This window comes from Gobio gobio (genome assembly GCF_949357685.1).
Source record: "Gobio gobio genome assembly, chromosome: 25".
NCBI classification, from domain to species: Eukaryota; Metazoa; Chordata; class Actinopteri; order Cypriniformes; family Gobionidae; genus Gobio; species Gobio gobio.
Window position 1 is genome coordinate 30102706 of NC_137121.1, and position 25992 is coordinate 30128697.

At 37.6% G+C, this 25992-nt stretch overlaps 1 protein-coding gene across 3 annotated transcripts in view; it reads left to right on the plus strand.

The window, feature by feature from the left end:
• rassf7a (Ras association domain family member 7a) overlaps nucleotides 1-25992 on the plus strand; it is a 63137-nt gene that overhangs the window by 2668 nt on the left and 34477 nt on the right. For 2 of the 3 annotated variants that reach the window (XM_079808950.1, XM_079808952.1), the window contains exon 1: nucleotides 10680-10891. The exons of the other annotated variant lie outside the window; for it this stretch is intronic. The gene's annotated coding sequence lies outside the window, so the exon portion shown is untranslated. Of the gene's footprint in view, nucleotides 1-10679; nucleotides 10892-25992 lie in introns of those variants that run through there. 3 annotated transcript variants of the gene reach the window in all.

A 25992-nucleotide genomic window follows, 5' to 3' on the forward strand; every position in this document is an offset into this window, starting at 1 on the left:
GTTGTTTATACATTGACCCGCGCATCACTGGTGGATAGCCATTTATCTGCTGTCTGTTAGTCATCGCGTCACTTCAGCTCCGCCCACGTCCCGCCTTTTTGCCCATTTTCTGGTATCCGGGAGTGACGCGCTGCCAAGATGGCAACGGCCATCTCGTCCATACTTTGCGCTTCAGAATGGCTCATCAGAATCCTATGGGTGACGTCACGGACACTACGTCCATATTTTTTTACAGTCTATGGTCACGACCAAGGCTGCAGCATGAGTCCTGTTAGAAACTGAAGCCTACGTACCTCGATCGCCCCCAGGTGGTTGGTGCGTGGTTTTATCACGCTGATTTCATTTTTAGTGTTCTTTTTTTAAATAAGTTTTGTTTTGTTAGACGTCTCTGAGTGAAGTATTCACTGAGGCACCAACTGACTTTTTTCAGGAGGAGATTGGAGCTTTAGCTTTAATTTCTACATTTCCACAACTGTTTATTTCACACCGACATAATGATTTGTTCTGCATCTGCGAGAGTGTGGGCGGGCTTTTGATACTTCCTGCTCTCTACTGCGCAGACTCCGGCCCCGAGGTCACTACTGCGCAGACTCCGGCCCCGAGGTCAGTACTGCGCAGACTCCGGCCCCGAGGTCACTACTGCGCAGACTCCGGTCCCGAGGTCTCTACTGCGCAGACTCCGGCCCCGAGGTCACTACTGCGCAGACTCCGGCCTCGAGGTCACTACTACGCAGACTCCGGCCCCGAGGTCACTACTGCGCAGACTCCGGCCCCGAGGTCACTACTGCGCAGACTCCGGCCCCGAGGTCACTACTGCGCAGACTCCGGTCCCGAGGTCTCTACTGCGCAGACTCCGGCCCCGAGGTCACTACTGCGCAGACTCCGGCCTCGAGGTCACTACTACGCAGACTCCGGCCCCGAGGTCACTACTGCGCAGACTCCGGCCCAGAGGTCACTACTGCGCAGACTCCGGCCCCGAGGTCACTACTGCGCAGACTCCGGCCTCGAGGTCACTACTGCGCAGACTCCGGCCCCGAGGTCACTACTGCGCAGACTCCGGCCCCGAGGTCAGTACTGCGCAGACTCCGGCCCCGAGGTCTCTACTGTGCAGACTCCGGCCCCGAGGTCTCTACTGCGCAGGCTCCGGCCCCGAGGTCACTACTGCGCAGACTCCGGCCCAGAGGTCACTACTGCGCAGACTCCGGCCCAGAGGTCACTACTGCGCAGACTCCGGCCCCGAGGTCACTACTGCGCAGACTCCGGCCCTGAGGTCTCTACTGCGCAGACTCCGGCCCCGAGGTCAGTACTGCGCAGACTCTTTCCCAAATCTGCGCAAGATGTCCGCTCCATATTCAGGCTTCACTTTTCTTCGGCGGAAGCGAATTAAGTCGCGTCGTCCATATTTTTTGACGGTCTATGGTCACGACACATTAAAGAGCCACAAAACCTTTTTTTTTTTTTTTAGAAAAAAACATTTGTCAATTTGACAAATTTCATATCACTTTCTTTCATATCAAAAGTAACCTGCTCTGTCTTGTATGTATGTGTGTTGTCACTGTCCTCTTTGCTCCATGATGTATTTTTCAGTGCGTGAGAACTTGATGTGTGGCGTGAGAGCACCATGCCTTGTTGGACATAGCAACAGTAACTAAAGGGTGCAGGTCTTTGCGAAGGGCCAGTACTTGTGATTTCTGTTGTCAGCCTAAAAATGGATGCTCATTTTAAGAGCACAGCATTGTGAGAGATAGCATTCCGTTGTAGTGTCTTGTAATTAAGTCCCTTTAAAGGGATAGTTCACCCAAAAATGAAAATTAGCCCATAATTATTTCAGACGAATAAAATCTGAGTTATATTACAAAAGTCCAGGCTAATCCAAGCATTAGAATTGGATTCATAGTTGCTCTGTTTTTGAAGTCCATAAAAAGTGCATCTGCCCATCAAATAACATGCTCCACGTGGCTCTGGGGTGTTAAAGGGTTAGTTCACCCAAAAATGAAAATTCTGTCATTAATTACTTACCCTCATGTCGTTCGACACCCGTCAGACCTCCGTTCATCTTCGGAACAGAAATGAAGATATTTTAGTTGAAATCTGATGCTCTGAAAGTCCTCCATTGGCGCAATGGCACGGTTCACTCTCAAGACCCTTAAAAGGTACTAAAGACGTCGTTACAAAGTCCATCTCACTACAGTGGTTCTAAAATAACTTTATGAATCGGCGACAATAGTTTTTGTGCGCAAAAAAACCCTAAATAACGACTTACATAGTGATGACAATTTCAAAACACGGCCTCATGAAGCTTTGAAGCGTTATGAATCAGCGAGTCGATTCAGCAGTTTGAATCGGCAAATTTCAGCAGTTTGGCGGTTTGACACGCGATCCGAATCATGATTCGACTCACTGATTCATAGCGCTTCGAAGCTTCATGAGGCCGTGTTTTGAAATCGTCATCACTATATAAGTCGTTATTTAGGGGTTTTTTGCGCACAAAAACTATTCTCGCCGATTCATAAAGTTATTTTAGAACCACTGTAGTAATTAATGACAGAATTTTCATTTTTGGGTGAACTAACTAATAAAGGCCTTCTGAAGCGAATCGATGCGTTTGTGTAAGAAAAATATCCATATTTAAAACTTTATCAAGGGACTGCTCCTCCGCAGCGGTTCCTACCAGACCGGTCTGAAATAGTCCCAATATAAACACTTATTATAAGTGTACCATAATGATTCAGGGTAAGACAAAAACACGTTGTGGAAAATGGATTCTTGTTGTACATTCTCGTTATATCATTTTTGTAAATCTTGATCACAAAAATGTATGGACAGAAGTCCACATGTCATGCAAAAGAAACTATGCTTCTAAATACAGGTCAAGAGCTGTGGCTCCAACCACTCAACTTTGTGATGCTGTTTGTGAATGTTTGAAGGAACTATGGTTTTGGGAAACACTGACTCATTGAACTATGCTGATAACATCTGAACTTGCGCCCATAGTTGGCTAACGATGCTTTCGGGAAACACCCCTGGTCTGAAATAACAAGCCCAAAATACTCAACCCTTGGTTTTGGGGGGTGGGGTCTGCAGAGGGCACCAACTGTTGTTCCTTCAATTGATGGATGCACAGAACAACATATAAACGCTTATGTAAAATTTACAGTTAAAAAATATAAAATGATCAAATATCAAAATAATATTTTGGCTTCTTTGATATGACAAATTGTCATTGTCACAAATTATCAGAACGAAATAATAACTTATTTAAAAAATAAATAAATATGAATTATGTAAAAATGACTATTTCATTTTGGTTCTGTTATGTTCTGCCACAAAGTTGTTCATTTTCGTTCCTTGAACCATTTCTAGTCCTTGTTGTCCAACTCCTGCACGGACTAATTGACCATCTCATCACAGCATAAATTCACTAATACAATTTTTTAGATTTTACTGTCCTCAACTCACAAGACACGTACACTCTATAGCCACTTTATTTCCCCTGGATATCTAAATAAAATCTTATTTACAAATATAATGTTTGCATTGATGCTATGAATTTTATTATTTAAGTAATTTCTTACTGTTGCATTAAAAATCCACTTGTAATGGCATACAAATGCTAAATCCACTTACCTCAGATATCAAGTCACCTTTATTCATAGAGCACTTTATACAATACAGATTGTTTCAAAGCAGCTTTACAGTAATAAACAGGAAAATTATACAAAGATTCAAACAGTTAATTTCAGCTCTAAAAGAAAATAGTGTCATTGTTCAGCTGAAGTTTCAGTTCCGCTGTAAAGATCATAAATTATTAAATTAGTTTATTTTATCTATAAAGCAGTTCTGCAGAAAACAGTGATGTTGTTGTCCAGCTCACTCAAAATATCCTTTCATAAGACTGGTAAAAAAAAAAAGTGCAAGCATCGCTGGCAAGAAAAACAGCACCATTTTGGGGGGAAAGGGAAGACTAGGCGATTTCCTAAGCAGATATTAACATGGGACTATATTAGGGTGAAGCACAGGCGAAGCACTGCTACTTGGTCGCAGAAATATCACGCAACACATGAAATCCCCAGTGCTTGGTAGCTTGCAAAGTGTCTGCAACAGTCGGAGCATCTTGGGCCAGTTGTGTGGGGCGTGTCGCATCACCGTATTATAAAGGTGATCTTGGCAGTCAAGTCTTCGATATGGTCTGAGGGCATTGATGATGTTTGAGCCTTGGTCTGTCACCCACACCACTTTATATTAGCCTCTTCCAGTGGGAATGCGACTGTTGTCAATACAGTGCTTATCATTTTAAATGTTTGTGTCACGAAATGGTGTGACAGTATAGTGATAGTCAAGTAGCTTAATTTGTGGTAGTCCTCTGTCCAATGGAACGAAATGGCCTTATGTCTTTACAGCAGAACTCAAGGCATTTGTCAGTCAGTTTTTGTTTGGCCTGCTGAGGGATTTTTCTTGAGGTACTAGCAAAGACAGTGATGCTCGGCTGCAGTAGCCCGCCGGGTGATTTAACTCTTTCCACATGACGCTTTAGGGTGGAATTCCCAGTTCTCTTGCTGTCATATTTCATGAGAACTCCGCAACCCCTACATTGAACATAACCAACAGGTTCATCACTATTTAGTGTCCCACTATGGGGACACTACATTCTTCAACTAAACATCGAAATAAATCGAATTAATAAACTAAATTAACCATTTAAACTAAATTACTGATCGAATTATTGATCTAAAGCCCACACTGTCACTGTATGATAATTGAAATGAACTGATGACATCAGCGTTTTTTCCAGAATGGCAAAATATCCAGAATATACAGCTGAATAAAATTATGCTGCATTATTTTCCTGTTTAACACTGTAAAGCTGCTTTGAAACAATCTACATTGTTAAAAGCGCTATATAAATAAAGTTGACATGACTTGACTTGACTATCGGCCTTGACAACTATGTAGATCTACTTCCACACTGTAGACTTTCCTTCATTTTCGGCAGTTTTAAAATCTCCTGAAGCCAACTTCTTTTTAACGTCTTCCATCGTTGCGCTGCCAGTCACATGTAGCCTAATATGCTCGCACGCGCGACATAAACAAATTTCCGCACACAGGAAGACGGTGGTTAGGGTACTATTTCAATTTTATTTTAATCACAAAAACAAACCTTTGGATCAAGTTAAACAGGCCCATTGGCTACCTACATAATAAGCTGTTTTAAATGTAAAATGTTCAATGACTTATCGCGCTGACGTGACCGAGCCCAACCCGATCGGTTACGATTTTTGGTTCTAGTGGTCCCAAATACTGAATTAAAGCCACAGTACACTGAAGACAGTGAAGCATGGCTGCACAAGCATCATGATATGGGGATGTTTCTCATACTATGGTGTTGAGCCTATTTATCACATTCCAGGGATCATGGATCAGTACATCAAAATACTTAAAGAGGTCATTATGCCGAATGCCGCAGAGGAAATGCCCTTGAAATGGGTGTTTCAACAAGACAACGTCTCCAAACTCACCTGTAAGCGTGCAGCATCACACTTGTGGGGTGACATCAAAAATGCTGTTTCAGAGGCTAAACCAAGAAATGCAGAGGAATTGTGGTATGTAGTGCAATCGTCCTGGGCTGGAATACCTGTTCGAAGTTGGTCGACTCCATGCAACACAGATGTGAAGCAGTTCTCAGAAACCGTGGTTATTCTACTAAAAATTATTTCAATGTTGACAAGAAAGCTACATTTTCAAGCATTTTTCAGTTTATACAGTAAATGTTTGACTTTGTAAAGAAACAGCCTAATATTCCTTTTTCTTCACTTTCTGTAAAGTAATAACAAATTTGATAAATTGTTCATCATGTTTTGATTTAGAATAGAATGTGCAGTGTTCCCAATGCATTTGCGTGTATTGACATAAAAGCTATAAGGATTTTGAGCTTTACTCACTTTTTTAAACACACTGCTATTATTTTGAACACAACTGTGCTTAACTTTTTTATACTAAGGCTGCGTTCACACTGCAGGCTGAAACGACCCAATTCCGATTTTTTTTTGCCCTTATGCGACCTGTATCTGATCCTTTCATGACAGTCTGAACGACACAGATCCGATCTTTTCAAATGCGACCCAGGCCACTTGGGTATGTGGTCCAAATCCAAATCTTTTGAAATGCGTCTTCAGTCTGAACTGCCAGGTCACATGTATCCGACCCGCACGTCGTTGATACGCGACAAACGTCATCATTGTACATTGAAGTAGGCGGGAATGAGAAGATAAACAACTATGTACCGACGTTGCTACCACTGCTCCACAAAACGCCATGGCCAAAAACCTTGCTCTCCTCCTCTTTTTTATTTTTCTTCTTAACATGAGAAGGTTGTAATGGTGCTGGCTCCGTTGCGAAAATAACTTTAATAAAGCTAAACGAACTCCAATGCTGACACCCATATTTGGCTACTTCCGTAAACAACAAGTGACGTCGTTGACCGTTGAGTACTCTTCTGCGCATGCGGGTCACTGCTGGGTCATTTCACGTTCACACAGGAGATCACAAAAGGTCGCATTTAATTGGAAATGTGAACGGCCTTGCAAAAAAATCGCATTTTTTCAAAAAAACGGAATTGAGCATTAAGCCCTGCAGTGTGAACGCAGCCTAAGTTATACAAGATTCAATTAAAAATGTTTAAGTCAGTTTAATGTAATTTAAGTTGATTGCACTTAAAAATGTAAGGCAGCAGCTTTTTTTTTTTACAGTGCAATTTATGAATTCCTCGCATGCCCTCCTGCCCAAACATGATTTACCATGTTCTTTCTGGATAAAGTGGACTATTTTTTGGTGGACATGGGAATCAAATAGTGTCTGTCTCTCCTCCTGCAAAAGCTTTTCACAGTGACTCATCTGTCCAGCTGCTAGATGGATCGAGAACAAAAAGAGCTTATGTACCATCTGGAGATAGCGCATACTTCTGCACGGGCACCCGCTTCACATCACACACACGTAGGCTTGACTATGCCTCCTGAGTTATGCTTCCACTTTACGTTTCCCATGAGAGAAATATGTTGAGAATGACCACTTAACCCTCAGAGCCCGACGGCATCGCCCACGACGTCACACGGCACCTCCGATAAATATCTATATTATTTCATGAAACTTTTATCGATTTTCTTACCGTTTTTTCCAGCAGAAAGCTAACGAGCTAGCCATTACGGGGGTGTCTTTGGTGTCTTTGTAGCCTTTACAGAAGGTTTTCTATCCAGCCTGGAACATGTGCATCTTTTTGGAGTTGTTCAGCAATAAATCAAAACTGGACTGGACTTTTTTTGGAAAAATGTAAATAGTTTTGGTTCTGTATAAGTTATCATGTTTATTCCTGAGTTCCAGGACTCCAAAGACTTGAACAAACTGTTTTCCAGAGGAAATATGCTTAGCTTTTATTTATTTGTGTGTGTTTTCAATAAATATTTGAGTGATTCAATTTCCGTTTTATGTTTTCATTTGTCTTTATGGTCCCATAACTTATTTTACATTCAGGTGACATCAATGCAACACAAATATACTGACAGTGCAGCTTGTCTTGAAAAAAAAGAGGTGTGTCAATTGTCTGTGCACAACAGGGTTGATGTTTTACAAGCTTTTTTAGTAAATAACACCAGGCGGAAAATTAATTGTAAAAATACCCTTAGGTCTTAAAGGGTTAAAGCTCCTGAAACACAATCTTTGATTATTCCATTGCTTTTTGGATTACGTTGCATATTCTCATTATCGAAACAGGGCAGTTCAGAAGAAATGAATGAGCATCGCAATATAATTTGAAGTGATATCATTGCCTTTTCGAGTTTACTGAGCTGTAAACTAAAAAAACTAAAAAAAAATGGAATTGGGTAGTCTTTGGCATTTTTGAAAAAGGAAACTAATACTATCAAGGGAGTAATTCACCCAAAAATAACAACTGTGTCATCATTTACTCACCCTCATGTCAATCCACATAATACATCAAATGCAATCCAGAATACATCTCTTCTATGAAAACACGCTTTCAATTTCTGAATTAAAATTCTATTTGATATTTTTGGAGTGTAAAATAAAGTGTTGAAGGTAATACAATTGTCCTGATATCATAATTAAGAATAAAAGCATCATTAAAAGGATGAAATCGTTGCTGGAAAAACTATTTAGGGACCATTCACACACACACATTTGCATTCCACTGCACTGCTTTTACATTGTTTCTTTCGCATGACACAGCTTTCTAAAAACGTGGCATTTAAGTTAAAAGAAGTTTGAAAAAAGTTTTTAAACATCAAAATTGTTCTGTGTGAATGGCCTTTAAGTAGTTTGGATGTGTGTGTCAAGGTCGATAAGTCTCTTAAAATATCAGACAATTGACTTTTTTTATGATGAGTAAAGGTCAGTTGTAAACTGCCATGTGCCATGCTAAAAACCAAATAATATTTGTTAAAATAAGTTTTTAAAAAGTATTTGCAATTTTTTTTATTTGCCATCAAGTCTTTTTACACATACAGTCTTTACTGGTAAATTACCCGTAAGAGATCATGGGCCTGATTTTACAAAGGCAAAAATTCCATATAAAAAGAGCAAATTCCATAAAAGGAGTGAAAAGTTGAGTGTGTGATCTACTGACGACGGGCAAATTAAAGCACACAGACGCAGCCGGATAATTTTCATAATGACCAACACAATCTACCAAGCGCAACGCAAATTAGCGTCTGGTTACAGACATGCTTTTTTTGGGTGGTAAATAATGATGCCAGTAAATTGACGAGCTAAAACCTTAGTAAATCAACTTGTATGATTCATTTAAATGGTAACACTTTACAATAAGGTTCATTAGTTAACTACATTAGTTAACATGAACTTAAAATGAACTGCACTTTTAAAGCATTTATTTGTCTTTGTTAATGTTAATTTCAACATTTACTAATGCATTATTAAAATCTGGTTAACGTTAGTTAATGCACTGTGAACTAACATGAACAAACCATAAACAGCTGTATTTTTATTAACATTAACAAAGATTAACTAATGCTGAACAGAGGTGTTGTTCATGGTTAGTTCATGTTAACTAATACAACCTTATTGTAAAGTGTTACCATTTAAATACTCTCCTCCCATAAATTTTACGTCTGAAATGGAAACTCCTACACAATAAGGTCAGCCGCAAAAATAACTGTCCACGCCTTTTTAGCGCTGTTTCACTGCGTGTCTTTAGTAAATCCTGACTGTAGTTTTTCAACGCCAATAGGGTTTGCGCTGGCGCAAACTGTTTCTAAATCTGGCTCCATCTGTGAACAGGACTTTTTCAAAAGTATTGGTAAATTGGTTCTAGCAATTTACTAGTAAGGGAAGTTGTAACATACCAGTAAATTACCGTTATGAACGCAGAATGAAGATTACCGATATGAGCTCATACAAAGTCAGAACGCACTGACGTAAGCAGTCTGCTTTAGGCCAGTCATAAAGTTCTTATGGAGATGGCGTGATTACTTCGCACTGTTTACAGTAAGCTTTTTAATAGATTTTCTTTGTAAATATGCATTAGATGGACATCTTTGACCGTTGCTTTCCAGACCCAGGTGCTTTTCCATTCATCGACACTGCGGCTCATCAAAACACGCTTTGTTTGACCTTATGCCTGTCACTCAGACTTAATTTTGTTTTTGTCAAATTGAACCGATAGCGAAACTAAAGTGCTTCTGATGACTGACATCATACATGACTGGTATTTTGGTGTTAATGTGGGAATGGTCGGTTAACGTAAAAAGCCAGAACTCAGTTGCTTGTGAGAGCAGCATATTTTTGTATTTGCCGGTAAAGTCATCCTTGTAATTTTACCGGGGTTGCTGTGTGAAAGGGGCTATTGTCTACTTTAGTTTCATTAAACTGAGCAGTGTGAACATTTTGTAAAATATCTCCTTTTGTTTTTAATGTAAGAAGGACAGGTTTGGAATAATGTGAGATAAAGATGTGATGTGACTAAATAATCACAGAATATTTATTTTTTTGGTGAACTGTCACTTTATGAACCTGTTTAATAATAGTAATTGAGCTTTGCCCTCTTTATGTAAATCTTTGTATAAATCTATATTACCAATCTGAATCTATCTATCCTGTTCTGCTTGAAATCTCCAAGGTTTCATCTTCAATCTTCATTTTATGTCTGTGTTTGTATTCCTGTCACCAATTAGATCAGTCAAGGAAAAAAGTAGGTTATCCCTTTTTGCAAACTGACTATTTACCTAATGAACTATTGTTTTATGAATGGTAATATTGCTCCATGATTACATCAGAGTCACTGCAATGTTTGTTGGGCACTTACTAACATCATGAAACACAATTGAACAAAATTAGTTTGAGGGAGTGTTGTTATACCTTCATGATTCTGAAGTGCGTTTTTAACGTCTTTCTGAAAGTTTAGTTTAAAAGTTATTGTATTCCATCGAAAAAGAATGTGTTTTCACAGATTTTTAAAGGTCACTGGATTTGTTTGACTGAAGGAATGGCCCCTAAACAAGCATAAAGTTGGTGCCTCACCATGGTGTGATTGCTTGCCATTTGATTTCTTTTGTGACTCTTTCAAGCGTCCATTCCTCCCCCAAATGCCCTGACAACTCCTGCCCACCCCAACCCCACTCGTGTTTTGTGTGCTGCTCAAACACTGGTCATGTGACTTTTGTCCCAACACAATCGCAGTGCCTCGCCATTGGTCGGTCGCTTTGAAAGAGCATCAGTCTCCCTGGTAACGGAGTGGCGGCACCACTTCAGATTGTCTCCGGGCCCCTCCTAACGTTTCGCACAGACTCTCACGTACCAAATCAGGTGGCTTCAACTGTCTCGCGCTCTCAGACGAGTCTTGCACTTTCTAAAGATAGCATTATAGGTGAGTAACCTGTTTTTTATGGGCATGTTAGGCATTTAGGGCTTCATTTTTCAATGGCTTGAAGTTTCATGCAAACTTGTGGGGTGTAAAATATGTTAGATTTGCAAGAGTTCGAAAAAATAAGCTTGATTTTAGCTGTTCTGTTCCATTTAAGAGATGCTTTATCACACAAAAGTGCTGGCTTTTCTAGTTACACAGATCTTGCGTTCTTGGTCATGGTTATTAGTAAATTTTTTGTGTTACCATAGTAATGTAATTTAGGCAAATGTTCTTCAGGGAGAGCAGGTGAATTCAAGAAATGTGCAGGAAACGCTTGTCAAGAAATGCTTCTTGATGGTGCTTATCCGTAAAGTGTTTGTTATATAGCCTTGAATGAGAAATGATTGTAGTTTAAAAAAATTGTCTTTCCTTTTTTAGTGGAGGTCCAATTGTTGCCTCCAAAATGTATGAAAGTCATTGCATGAGATAAAAAAATTCAAACCAAGTGGTATCTGAAAACAAATGCTGAAAGCAAGGTCTCGCAACAATTTGTAACAATTTAGATTTAGAATTTGTAACATTTGTTTTGTATGATCTGCTTTTTTTCGGCATGTTAGAGTTAGAAGCTTCATGCTTAGTTTTTATCATACAAATCTACGATCATGCATGGTCCCAAGGTAATTTGTAAAGGATATGTTTTTAAAAAAAATAAATGTGTATGAGGAGTCACTTTTGAATCCAGTGTTTGTGTACTGGCTAGATGTGTCTGTCATTTTGAACAGTAAAACCAACAAACTTCTTATTGTGAAGTGTTTTGTTTTATAAGTGCGTGCACTAGATTTCTTTAAAATAAATACCACTTGATTTTGATATTTTTTTTGGGCACAGTTTATTTGCAGTGTGTTGTAATCCTTCTTTTGTATATTGAGGAGGATTTAAGTACTTGTTGAATGACATGGCATCATTACTAGTTGCTTTAACAATCCTGAAATTCCCGTTGACCTGTCGCCTTCAGGAATGATTCCTTGTCTGGAATCCATCCAATCCTGTCATCTCTACAAACCTGCTTTTATTATCGTTTCTCTAGGGCGCTCCAGAAGCCGAACAAAGCTTCATTCATACTGAAGATGTGCTGGCTACAATTCAGTAACATCTGTTGGATATGTTTTCAACTTTGTATGACATTTGGGTATCTGATTGTGCAAATGAATTAGCAAGAATAATTTCTAAGAAATGGAACAAAAACATCTTGTATGCGTCTACCGCACTGTCTGTAGCTCTTTGATTGTGGTGAAGGATGAAAGTGAAATGTTTTGAAAGCGTCATTGTTCTCTGTGTTTGGAGATCTGTCAGACAGAGCTGGGGGGCCTTTGAAAGATGAGTTCACATGCCTTTTGTTTCTTGTGCCCCATGACCCCCAGGCACATGACAGGTGATTTTGTTCATACCCCTCTTCCTGAGCTTCTAAAAGCCTTTCTGACAGGAAGAAAAACAACCGACCCACCCAAAACCGCGCCTCCAAATGTTGTAGCTCTCACTGGAGACGTGACCTTGAAGTACTTGAAGCTGTTTTACTGTCGTACAGTCCCAAAGATCTCCAGGTGCACAGATAGTTAGTTGTCTTTGTCGTTGCTCATACTTGTGGATAGAGGTCTTAGTTGGTTTAGTTGGTCTCCCAGCAAGGCCAAGCTGGTGTTTATCTGGTTGGCCAGCTGGTCTCCCAATCTGACGAATACCCCTCTAAAACCAACATTGCTACTAATGGTTTTGTGGAAACCTAGATATATTTTATATCTTTGATTAGAAATTTCAAAAGAACAATGTTTATTTGAAATAGAAATCCTTTGTTACATTGTAAATGTCTTCAATGTCACTGTTGATCAATTTAAAGCACCCTTACTGAATAAAACTATTAATTTCTTTCTAAAATGGACACTAAGTGTAGCTGTATGGGATATATGGATGTTAATCAGATGAGATAATAGATACACTGTAGAAATGTTTTGCAATTTTTACAACAACAAAAAAGGCCACCACTGACAGGTGGCAGCTGTGGTTGGCAGAATAATTCAGTAAAAATACAGTAAAGGTTTAAACATATTTACAGAACAGCATGTACATTTTACAGTTTGAAACTCTAACTTCACATGTAAAACAGGTAAATCCAGGAGCCTTTTCTGCTGATTTAGCAAGGCCATGTTACTTAAATCTGTTTTGTACTTTCAATGTACACTGTCATCACCAGTGTTGGGGGTAACGCATTACAAGTAACTTGAGTTACGTAATAATATTACTTTTTCCAAGTAACTAGTAAAGTATCGCATTACTTTTCAAATTTACAACAAAATATCGGAGTTACTTTTTCAAAAAAGTAACGCAAGTTACTCTTTCACATTCATTTGACTGACAGCTCTCCTGCCCCCATGTTGAGAAAAATAAGTGCAGAGGCGTTGTGTGTGTGTGTGTGTGTGTGTGTGTGTGTGTGTGTGTGTGTGTGTGTGTGTGTGTGTGTGTGTGTGTGTGTGTGTGTGTGTGTGTGTGTGTGTGTGTGTGTGTGTGTGTGTGTGTGTGTGTGTGTGTGTGTGTGTGTGTGTGTGTGTGTGTGAACATGATGGTTATTGCAGTTCTAGACTAAATGTGAGCATTTATTTATCTCACTTGCACAATAAAGATTCTGTACTCCTCAAAATGAATAAAATCAGTAAAATGCAAAATCAGAATACTATGCAAACCTCCAATAATTAAATGTTAAAGAAAACAATTATTTTTATGCATAATCTACCTTTATATTTAATTTACCAATGTCTTGCTGCTGACCTTTGATGATGAAAATTACTAGATTTTTTGTTTTTATTGGTAAAACTATTTTTCTCCTGCATCCAATTCTACCATTATCCAGAATGGCAGCACAGCAGAGCTGCGCCCTCTACTGTTCACGTGTGAATTTGCATTTTTACCTCAGCCTGGGGATTATTTCAATTTTGGTATGAAGAGGTATTTACCGTTGCACAAAAATATAACTTTTTTGTTATAAAAACAAAACAAAAACAAGCCCAGCCCAGGAGAGAAAAAGTAATGCAAAAGTAATGTAACTCAATTAGTTACTTTTTAAGGGAGTAACGCAATATTGTAATGCATTACTTTTCAAAGTAACTTTCCCCAACACTGGTCATCACCATAATAAAACTGGTGGTAAAGGAAATCAAAGTTCATCACAAGTAGCTTTTCCACAAGCTGAGGGAAATACTATATAGAAAGTGTGCGCAGTGTAATGCACACAAACACAAAACAAACATCGGCATGCTAACACACATGACAGTAAAATAATGCAATAAACAATCATTTAACAACATAAAATGTAACCTAAAACCCCAATGCACATAACTGATAACAAAAAAACTAAGTAGAAACATTTATTAAAGTGCCCCTATTATGCTACTTTAAAGTTTCCTGATTTTGTTTTGGAGGTCTCCTACAACAGGTTTACATGCATCAAAGAAAAAAAACAAACACTTTTTCTCATTCTATACATTGCAGTTCACCACAATGTTCAATGATTCTCAAATGACTCGATGGATGAATCAGTCTCTAAATCCCTTCTTTCCGAGAGCCTGCTCTGCGCTGATTGGTCGGATGGCCCAGTCTGTTGTGATTAGTCTACCGTTTGTCGGAAGCTAATCGGCCTTTACCATAACTGAACTTTACCTCCGCCTGGATGCTTCCTAAAGCTCAGCGATTGGACACACTGTAAAGACAGTAACGATGATGTTGATTTTACCATATCAATCCGAGCGAGTCCGATGATGAAACATGGGAGGAACTAGTTATTCAACCCAAACCTCCATCGCAAGGACGACTTGAGCAGGACGTTTCTCAGTGATGCGCTACTCAGTTTGAGGTACATTATGAGATGTTGCAGCTGTAATTCCTCACCATCAGCATTAACGAGTGTACGTCGTCCATCAACAAATCCATATATTGTGGTGCACATTAGTGTAGTCAAGTATCGGCCGCGATACCAAGTTGGTACTGAAATTTTACAAATGTGATGCTTTGAGCAAGATTTTAAATTTCAGTACTGACTTGGTATCGCAGTCTGTACTTTTGACAACACTAGTGCACATTTGGGAACTGTATCAATAACAGCACATGTGCTAGCCCAGCAGTAACGTGAATGACTGATGTAACATTAAAGATGGTAAAACAAATCTTGCTCCATCCTTTATCTTTACTCAAAGTAGTAAGAACGACAGATAATCTGCATTAATAGACACAGTTTTAGGTAATACTGCAGCCCACAGCTGATGAGCAGTAATATTTCAGTAAGAGATTTGTTATTCGGTAATAATGTGAGTAAGCAAGTTAGCCAGAAACTTACACAATATAAAATACAAAACTACATATTTTGAACACCTGGTAGAAAATACAGCTCTGGAAAAAATTAAGAGACCACTTAACATTGAGAAACTGGGTACTGCCCCTTCTTTCAAGAGCAAGCGGTTTACGAATTCCGCGTTGAACTCAGCGATTTAAGAAGTCGTCAGTAAAATGACATGTTTGTGGGCGGACAATGAACAACATTGGCGGACATTATTCAAATGTCTTTTCTAGTGACGTAAACACATCACACAGTGAGATTCGAACAAAAAACATATAGGCGGTTCAGAGCCGACTCTTTCTTTTGGGAGACAATAACTTTATTTATCGTGCACTTTCGACTTTACAACTTTACAGAACGTTTACATTCACAAACGGCTATATTACACACTGCATGAAAGGAAATGCTCAAAAACCCATCAAATGTAAAGTGTCACACAGGGAAATCTGGGAATGACAGTTTAAGGTTTTCTCCGTATGTAATATGTGAACTTACTGTTAACCAATTAACAGGTTTTTACTGTCACATTTTACAGTATTTTTCAGTTAAAAATTACAATCGTTTTTACATAAGCAAAATAACTAACATTTTATTGTATAAAACTAGGGATGTACCAATATTTAAAATTTTGGCTGATACTATTTTTACGTTATGGCAGATTAACACTAAATGGCCAAAAGTAAATTTTATTAAACTTATTACAAAAATAAACTACAAATAAATTCATGCATCACAACATTGCAAAATTTTTGGCAAATCTTAAGATGAATATTTATTTTCTTACTTCACATTGTAGTACTTTTTAAATATTATATTTAAGTAGGTTGAAGCAAAGGTAATGTAAATGTAAAAAATAAGCTTTCACAATTATAAGTATCGTCCGATATCAATAACTGGAAAAAAATCTCCCATTTGAGCTGATGTAGTACAGATATATCATGCATTCCTAAAACTATCAAAGACCGGTTAGAGGTTGATTTCGATTCTGGTTCAACACACAAGCACTGATCTTTCAGGTGCAACTTCACATGTAAAATATCTGCCAAGATGAGTCAGGAGTAAAATGCATTTATTCTTTTCCAGAGAAAATGACAACATTCTGAATGGGCACTTTCTCACTTTGAAACTGACAAAATAATCAGCAAATCATCAGAATTATAAATAATGTGTAACTACAGTTTTTTTTTTTTCTCAACTTGTTTGAGGAAATAAACTAAATAGTGGCATGAAAGTTCAGTTTGTATTGGTATTATCTGGGTATTATAGACTTTTGTGGTTCTGAAGAGTTTTAGTGCAAGCTTAACTTCAAACTCTTAGATGTTGTTGAATATATTTTGCTTTGGGGTGTGTGTTTAAAATAGATCTGAAACTCAAGCCATTATGAATTGTCTTGACCCTAAGGAGGAAGGAGAAAACTTTCATTGTTGACAATGTGATTTGGGGCTGTGCTGTACTGAGTTATAGGAGTTCAACTGCGAAATGAGAAGTGTAAGTTGCACTGCACACAAATCCCTGCAAACGACAAAGAACTCTGTCATCATGTGGTGACCGTAATAACAGAGTTGGACTATATTTAACCACGCTTTCTATAAACAACAATCAAGCAGTGCTACCTTGTTTTGTTCCTGCTTTCACTTCGTCCTGCACTTGATGCCAAAGCTAAGCATTGCATCTTGTGGAGAAACTTTATGCATGTGTGTAAATCACTGTTACTTAACAAGATTGCATTTTTAAAGCATCATATGTTGCCTTCTGACTGAAAGGTTGTTCTGAACTATTTTGGATTTTTAGTTTTAGAATTTGGGTTATGCTTTTCTATATTTCGATTCTGCAAAAGATGAAATGACTATAATATGCACAGAAATACACTCTGGGTCAAGAGTGTCATTAACTAAAAACTGAAAATCATAAAAAAAATGATGTGCCAAGTTCTTATAAATGTATTCTTTGCATTCACTTTGGTTTCACTTGGTTTTGAAAAACTTTCATTGCCATTTTAAAGACAAAATTTTATTTAATGACCATGTAAATGGCAAGTAAAAATTGATAACGTATATCTTAATTGTTAATTTAATAAAATGCTGAAATTTTTTTCAAGAATTTTATCCTTTTAATAATGTTTTTTTTTTTTTGTGCTATTTTCTTCTTCCTTCATTCATCAAATCACTTCAAACAATGTTGGCATGCCTGTTCCAACTATGGGCTGCTGCTTTTTGTTTTGTTCCATCAAGGTCAGATTGTTTTATTGGTAACACTTAACAATAAGGTTCATTAACATAAGTTAAAGAAACACTCCACTTTTTTTGAAAATAGGCTCATTTTACAAGTCCCCTAGAGTTAAATAGTTGAGTTTTACCGTTTTTGAATCCATTCAGCCGATCTTTGTATCTGGCGGTAGCACTTTTAGCATAGCTTAGCATACATCATTGATTCTAATCAGTCCATTAGCATCTCATTCAAAAAATGACCAAAGACACTTTCAATATTTTTCCTATTTAAAACTTGACTCTTCTACAGTTACATCGTGTGCTAAGACCAATTGAAAATAAAAAGTTGCGATTTTCTACACCTATATGGCTAGGAACTACTTTCTCATTCCTGCGTAATAGTCGCGGATCTTCGTGGCCGTACCGTGGCTGCAGCGGCACAATGATATTACAGCGCCTGAAAGTAGCCCAGCTAGGTAACTTTCAATGTGACCGGCACTAAGTTTGTGTAGTTGCAGAGAGAGTTTCAGGCTTGCAGCCGACAAATTGTGCTGTGGATTTACCTGTGTGATTAGCCATGGTTCTGTGTGTTGTAAAGGGCTGTGATAGCAAGTCGAAGGTGTAACTACCACCATGTTTCACAGAATACCAACGAATCATTGCGCTGCTGCAGCCACGGTACGGCCGCGAAGATCCGCGACTATTACGCAGGAATGAGAAAGTAGTTCCTAGCCATATGGGTGTAGAAAATCGCAACTTTTCATTTTCAGTTTGTCTTAGCACACGATGTAACTGTAGAAGAGTCAAGTTTTAAATAGGAAAAATATTGAAAGTGTCTTTGGTCATTTTTTGAATGAGATGCTAATGGACTGATTAGAATCAATGATGTATGCTAAGCTATGCTAAAAGTGCTACCGCCAGATACAAAGATCGGCTGAATGGATTCAAAAACGGTAAAACTCAACTATTTAACTCTAGGGGACTTGTAAAATGAGCCTATTTTCAAAAAAAGTGGAGTGTTCCTTTAACTACATTAGTTAACAAGAACTAATAATGAACTGCACTTATAAAGCATTTATTTATCTTTGTTAATGTTAATTTCAACATTTACTAATGCATTATTAAAATCTTGTTAACATTAGTAAATGCACTGTGAACTAACATGAACAAACCATGAAAAGCTGTATTTTTTATTAACTAACGTTAACAAATATTAACTGATGCTAAACAGAGGTGTTGTTCATGGTTGGTTCATGTTAACTAATGTTAACTAATACAGCCTTATTGTAAAGTGTTACCATTTTATTAAACAAAAATGTTTCACTTCCCTCTTGAAGAAGAGATTTGTCTGTTATTTGTAACAAGAAAGATGCAAGGTTCATAACCTTACCAAAAACAGTTATCCAAAGTCATTGGTGTATGTGCAGTTAAATAAATAGTTCATGCAAACAAGAAAATCTCACTATTATCTTGTCACCAAACCTGTATGACTTTCTTTGAAACACAAAAAGAGTTTGGGTTTTTGGATGTACTAGGCCATGTTCAGACTGCATGGCAACAAAATCAGGTTTCAGATCAAATTCAGGGATTTAAACAACATATGGAGGTGGTTTAAAATGAGAATCCAATCAGATTTTTACAGATGTGTCTAAGTCTGGACGCTCTGCTTGTTAAAAAATGGATTTCAAAAACCGTCTTTTCCATCACTCGTAATGCTACACACTGTAAACCCGAATAAGTTGTGCTTACTCAAAAACATTTAGGTAATCAGTTTCAATCAATCAAAATTTTTTTTGTTTCGATGTTCCCAATTTTTGGTAAGCATAACTATCAGGTTTTAAGGTTGTAGTACTCATGCATGTTAATTACTCCTAAATTGAAGTACTAAATTAGCTAACTCATACATTTTGATAGCAATTAACATAAAATATTTAGTTAATTAACTATTTTATTTTGAGTTCTTGCTAATCAAATGAGTTATTTAATTCACTGTAAACCCTAATACTGTCAGAACCCCAAGTTGAATGAGATTTTTTTTTTAAAATTAAGAAACATTTTGCTAGCTATAACAAACTAATTCAGAAAATGGCAACTTGCTAATTTGCTAACATGTTAACTATAGCATGTATAGCACTTACTGAATGAGTACACTCTAAAAAATACTGGGTTAAAAACAACCCAAGTTGGGTTGAAAAGGGACAAACCCAGCAATTGGGTTGTATTAACCCAGCGAGTGGGTTGTTTTAAGCAAACATTTGACCCAACCGCTGGGTTAAAACAACCCAATTGCTAGGTTAGTCCATTTTCAACCCAACTTGGGTTGTTTTTAACCCATCATTTAACAAAGTAAAACATATAACTTACCTACTCTCAAACCACATGCGCCACTCGTCACCATGATGGTAACTCCAAAAACCCACATTAACAGAAACTCTTCTAAATTAACATAACAAAAGAATAATCACTACTAAATCTCCCGTACCATTAATTATGCGCCAAATAAAACATTATATAACACTTAATTTTAACATTTATTTCCCCTTTCGAGTGCCATGGGCAAAGTATGCAAGGAAATAAAAAATCCCAGCCCAGTTTCGGTTAAACTTAAATTAGTCTAAATTAAAGAAAATTAGCTCATACAACTCAAAACAATGAAACAGTTCAGTTTACTTGAAATATGTCAGTGCTGTGAAATCAAAAGAAAAAGAAAGTACCAAATACTCATAGTTGTACTCATTTGTTTAATTTAAGTTAGTCCTACTTAAACCAAATAAGTATTTTGAGTGTTAGGATCAAATCTGGTTATGGGAATGACGGAGGCATTCATACAGTGTTCAAATGGTATGTCCAAAGATTTCAGCATTTCCCTGTGCTGCATTTCTTCTGCACCACGACTCTATAGGGCTCTTATTTGGAGAGCGAGATGATGCACCTCCATGAAAAGATCTGATTTGATTTTGCCTGCCGTCGAAATGCCCTTTATCATAGTAAAGCATTGTTGTTTAGTGTTCAGTCACTGTTGTGGGTTGTTAATGTAGTATGCAGTGGTTTGTTTTGAGCACAGCACACCTGTCCATGTTTTGTCCACTGATCTAAAGAGACTTTAGAGTGTCTCTGCCATTGGATTCTTCAAAGTGCACCTGTGCTTTGAAAAGATCTCCTGGACGAATGATGAAATCTGTTTGAGGGAAACTAATGGGTCACATTTGTTCACGTTTTATGTTGAAACAAGCTTAACCGCTGAGTGCACTTTTTCTTTCTTTTACAATGCAACAAACGTCTTTGTTTGCGAATGGACATACAATGACAAGATAGATTAGGTAAGGAAGCAGTCGCGTTCCTATTCAGGCCAAACCTTTTGCAGTTAAGTTGTGTTTCCTCATGATATTATGGTCATCAGAAAGCATGCCTGATAATAACCACATTACCTACTTTATATGATAAAGGAACAAACAAATTGTACTCATGAGAAATCTGTTTAACTGTTTAAAATGTGCTCATTGCAAATCATTTTGCCAGCACGGGTCACATATTTTGTTGTGTGAATATCTGAAGATGCAATATATCAAAAGAAAGAACAGAGCCTCTGCTTTTAAAACCAATTTATTCTAGTTTCATGCATTCTTTTCATTAAAAGAAGCAACATTTTAAGCAAAAAGCTGAGAAAATAATGTTTTTGTCAAAGTCTGCGTCTGTATCGGATTCAGAACGATGATCAAAACATAGATGAGGTAGATCGAGTCCATCAAAGCTTCACAGTCCTGTAGCTCGTCCTGGGTCGACATTTCATTCAGTAACATTAGGCAGTTTTATGCTGTTTAATGTTGATGATCACATTATTTTACATATGCATCTGCTAACAAATGCTATAGCTTGTTTCTGCTGCTTCTTCGCCTGTTTGATCAGGAGATTCTGTACTTTTAGAAGATGTATCAAAGCCAGATATTTCCGTCAATGGCGGGGAACGAGTTCAAATAAATGAGAAGTTTTGGACCCCCTCATAGAGGCCAGCATTTTGCAATCACATGACCAGACGAATACTGCTCACTGTATCGCTCTCGTTATCGGACACCTTTGTTTGCAAAATTATTTAATCATGGGAGGAAAACCATGCCTTTGAATAGTGCAGTGGCATTGGCATTGGAGTGATGCTATCCACACCAACAGGCGGCAATATAGAGTCCAAAACTACTGTTGTATTGGCTAGCAAAATATACAAAAAGTTATTTGGTGCACATTCAATTCACACATTTTGAAACCGCATGGTAACCTGAAACTGAGGGAATGTTAGCTAACAACAGCGTCCTGACAGGACGTCTCCAGAAAGCATGGGGGGTCTGGGATGCCGCGGGGGATGGGGCGAGATTACAGGTTTAAGAAGTTGCCCTCAGGAATGCTTCAAGGGTGTCAGTGGAATCTAAAACAGATAAAACCAAGAGTTATAATCACCTTTTAATCCCTCAATGTTGAGGCCAAATTGGCCTCATTCACACGTTACTAAATTAGAAGAGGTTTTATTGATCGTGTTGTGGCCATGAACTCCACGTGTTGATCATAGACTGCTGTTATCTGTTATTGTTATCATGGTGCAGAAGGTAATCATATTGCTCTTGACGGCGCACAAAGCTAGAGGACGGATTAATAATTGACTGCTGGTTTTGTTTTATGTGTCGTTGTATGGACAAATCAGGCCAAAGGCTCAGTTGTTACTCATTAATATTGTCATTGTGACAATGCTGTGCAGGGCTATAGATACCAGATGTTTACATCTACAGCATTAAACTGCTCAATGTGTCTGTGGTTCACATTTCCCAGATCAGGTTACATTTCCCAACTTCAGAAGAAATACAATTATATTTTGCCTGAATAATATTAAGCTGATTTATAGCCGTATTGTTTTGCATTTTGACATAATTTTTCAATTATGTCAAATGACATATTCAGTGAATGAATCACATTTACCAAATTCTCATTACCACAATACATAAATATATTATGTGGAAGCTTTTACGAATCATGCTAGTACTTGTATTGCCTTACATTTAATGTATAACCAAATATTAGGTAAATATATAAATTATTGCTAAATATATAAATGTGTCTCTTACATAATATATAATTCATAAATAAATTATATAATATGGCAAATGTTTTTTTTATTTACTTTTAAAAAGCTGCGTCAAGTGGTTCCACACAAATATATTGAGTCATTTTTACAAATAACAATTTAGTTATATGAACAAAAGAAAGTCAAGTAAAGCTGACAAAATTTCTTTAAGTAAATACAAACCATTTGAATTTGTCACTGTTACATAATATTTATATGTGCAGTTTACGTAATAATGTTATGTTAAATTAATAAAAGTTTATTATGTTAGGTGAACACATTTATTGATTTAATTTACCTTATTAAATTAACTACTTGCTCTACAAGTCTAAGTGGAAAACTATTAAATATAACAAAAAGCAAATTTTTAGACACAAATTTAAAAAAATAACTTAATTGAGAACAGGAAGTCCATCCAATAAATGAGTGTATGAGTGGCCACAGCCTAAGCACAGGCCCCACTCTTCTGCATAATGGTAATTACAGAAACTCCTCTAAATGTCCAACATAACTGCACATAACACTAACATAAACTAACAACATCTTTCCCTGTACTGAAAAAGATCAAATAACACTTTAATCCTTAAATTTACTCTCCTAATGCAGTCCCTTGCAAAGCATGCTGGGAACTACAGATCCACTGCCCAGTTTTTTCGTTTCACTCAGCAATGTTAAGTTGACCGAACAAACATTTTGTTAAGTAAAGCTGACAATACTCATTTTTAGTAGAAACAACTTAGTTAACTAAATTTAGTTACATGAGTTTTTTAAGTAATGTGAACAAGGACGATTTGAGTGCAACTAACAACAGTGAAAGTTCATTTTTTTTGAGTGTTGTTCACACATTTTAGCCCTTGATTTCTTTGTACATTTTCAAATCTATTAATTTGTCTTTGTTGTATTTATTTATCCATTTATTTTATTCATTCATTTAAAGATAGAAAAAAATCGAATTCAAAATATCAAATTGTGTCTAGGATGATTTTCATTATATTATAATAATGAGAAACTAATAAGATCATTATGAATAATGAGAATCATAAAATCGAAAGTAAAACATCAGGGGCCTCATTTATAAAACTTTGCGTAGGATTTGCATCAGAAGTGGCGTACGGATGAAACATAGGACGTGCGTACGCACAGAAATATTCGGATTTATAAAACCATGCGCACGCACATCCTACGCAGTTTTCCCTTAATAAATCACAATCAATTCTAAATGTAGCGCAGCTTTTGCGGCTTCATGTCACGCCCATAGTTGCCCATAAATAGTCCGTGAAACGCCAACAAGTTAATATTCATCGATTGCGAAATCATGGCAAACACAGAGAGGAAATCAAAAAAACGTAACTTCACTCAATGTGAAGTAGAAATTATCGTTGGCAAGGTGGAAAAGAGGAGAAAAATATTTTTTTGGAGGGCACAGTGTGGGCATTACTAATGCCAAAAAGGCACTTGAGGTGCAAAAGGTTGCAGACGCCGTAAATGCTGTAGCCTCACAACCTCGGACCGTGGACGAAATAAAAAAGAAATGGTCGGACATCAAAGTCGAGGCAAAAAAGCGTCTAGCGCTCCATCGCCAGAGTGTGTCTGCCACGGGTGGGGGAAAGGGGACACCGGAGCTGACCCCTCTTGATGAGAGACTGCCGGCAATTATTGGGGAATCACTATTAATCCCTATCCCTATTATCTACGTGGAAATGGGAAATAGTTCAGTGCAAATGTAATTTCTTGCAGCTTTCTGAATGGTTGAGACATACTTCATATGTTATTTTATCGAAAATAAAACAAACTAAAGGCATTTGCATGAATACCATGATTCCGTAGCTGATGAAGAAATTTTTACTATGAAAACAACTTTCCCCAGTGGACAATTAATACATCTATCTATCTATTTATCTATATATCTCCCTAATTGCATCTATATCTGCTCCGCCAAACGGACACATTGACGAGAATATCAGTTTTGTACATTATTTCGTTCTGTTTACCATATTATTTATGAGGATGAATTGCATAACATGCCAATATTGTTGCAGAACATATTTCACTTTTTATTTAAATTTTTTTTTTTTGCATTTCTGTTGTAATTTTCGTTTGATTTTGTTTGTTGTACACTGCAGATCGATCAAACGGGTGTTCGTGTAGGCTGTTAATTGTAAGACTTGCTTTGTGAAGTCTTCATGTTATTTATGAGAGGCATAGCCATTTCTTTTACACAACGGTCTACAGTTTCACACACTTTCACGTGTTTCTTCCATCTGCCGACGGTGTCGCCATTTCTCATTTCACCCGTTTTTGTGCGTACGCCTGGGTCAGAGCTTGCGTGAAGGACCGCACATTTTCCCGTCAAGTTTGCTTTTTATAAATACCAATTATTGCGTAGAGAGTGGCGTACGCCTTCTTTTGTGCGTACGCACCGTTTATAAATGAGGCCCCTGGACGCATTACAGTAAATGATCAGGAGGAGCTGAATTGTCACAAACGTCTTAAAGGTCCTACAAATTGGCTTCATTTTCTTAATGCAAAACAATTTATTTTATTTTATTGTTTTTGGGTTGTAATATGACCCAGACATCTTTTCAATAGTTTCACCCTCCTAACTATCACGATTTGCGATTGAGCTGTTTGTCCACTTGAGTTTTTGCTGTGTTGTTTGGTTTCGGTGGGAAGCTGATGGTCCGGTTTCAGTGTTTTAAGCACTCATCTACAACAGTGAAACATCACAAATGAGATCTCCTGTCTCAATTGATTCTCCTAGACAGCAGTGAGATTAAATGTAGATGCATAATTAAGTCTTTTTTTTATTTCTCTCCTGATGTATTTTAGAAGAAACGGAGACCTCCATAAAGTCTTCTGAACTGTGAGCAATACAACTTTCCTTTGGGTACCGAAAGCAACAAAGATCTGTTTGAATAGCTGAGCATGTGACTTCCGTAGCAAGCATCTGGTTACGCTCGGCTCACACACGCAGATAGATAGCTGTGTGAAAAAACACCTCCTAATGCTTACTCATGCCAAAAACATCAAGATAAGAAAAATACTGTCTAAATCTAAGTTTTGCTCATTGTTAGTTAATGTGATTTAAAGGGATAGCTCTTGCATTATAATGGAAGTGAATGGGAGCCCAAAATTTGAAGATCAAAAAAGTGCATCAATCCATTATAAAAGTGCTCTACACGGCTTTTGGGGGTTAATAAAAGCCTTCTGAAGCACAGGGATTCGTTTGTGTAAGAAAAATATCCATATTTAACACGTTATAAAGTAAAATATCTAGCTTCCTCCAGACCACCTTCCATATTCGGATGAGACGTTAAACCGAGGTCCTGACTCTCTGTGGTCATTAAAAATCCCAGGATGTCCTTCGATAAAGAGTAGGGGTGTAACCCCGGCATCCTGGCCAAATTTGCCCATTGGCCCCTGTCCATCA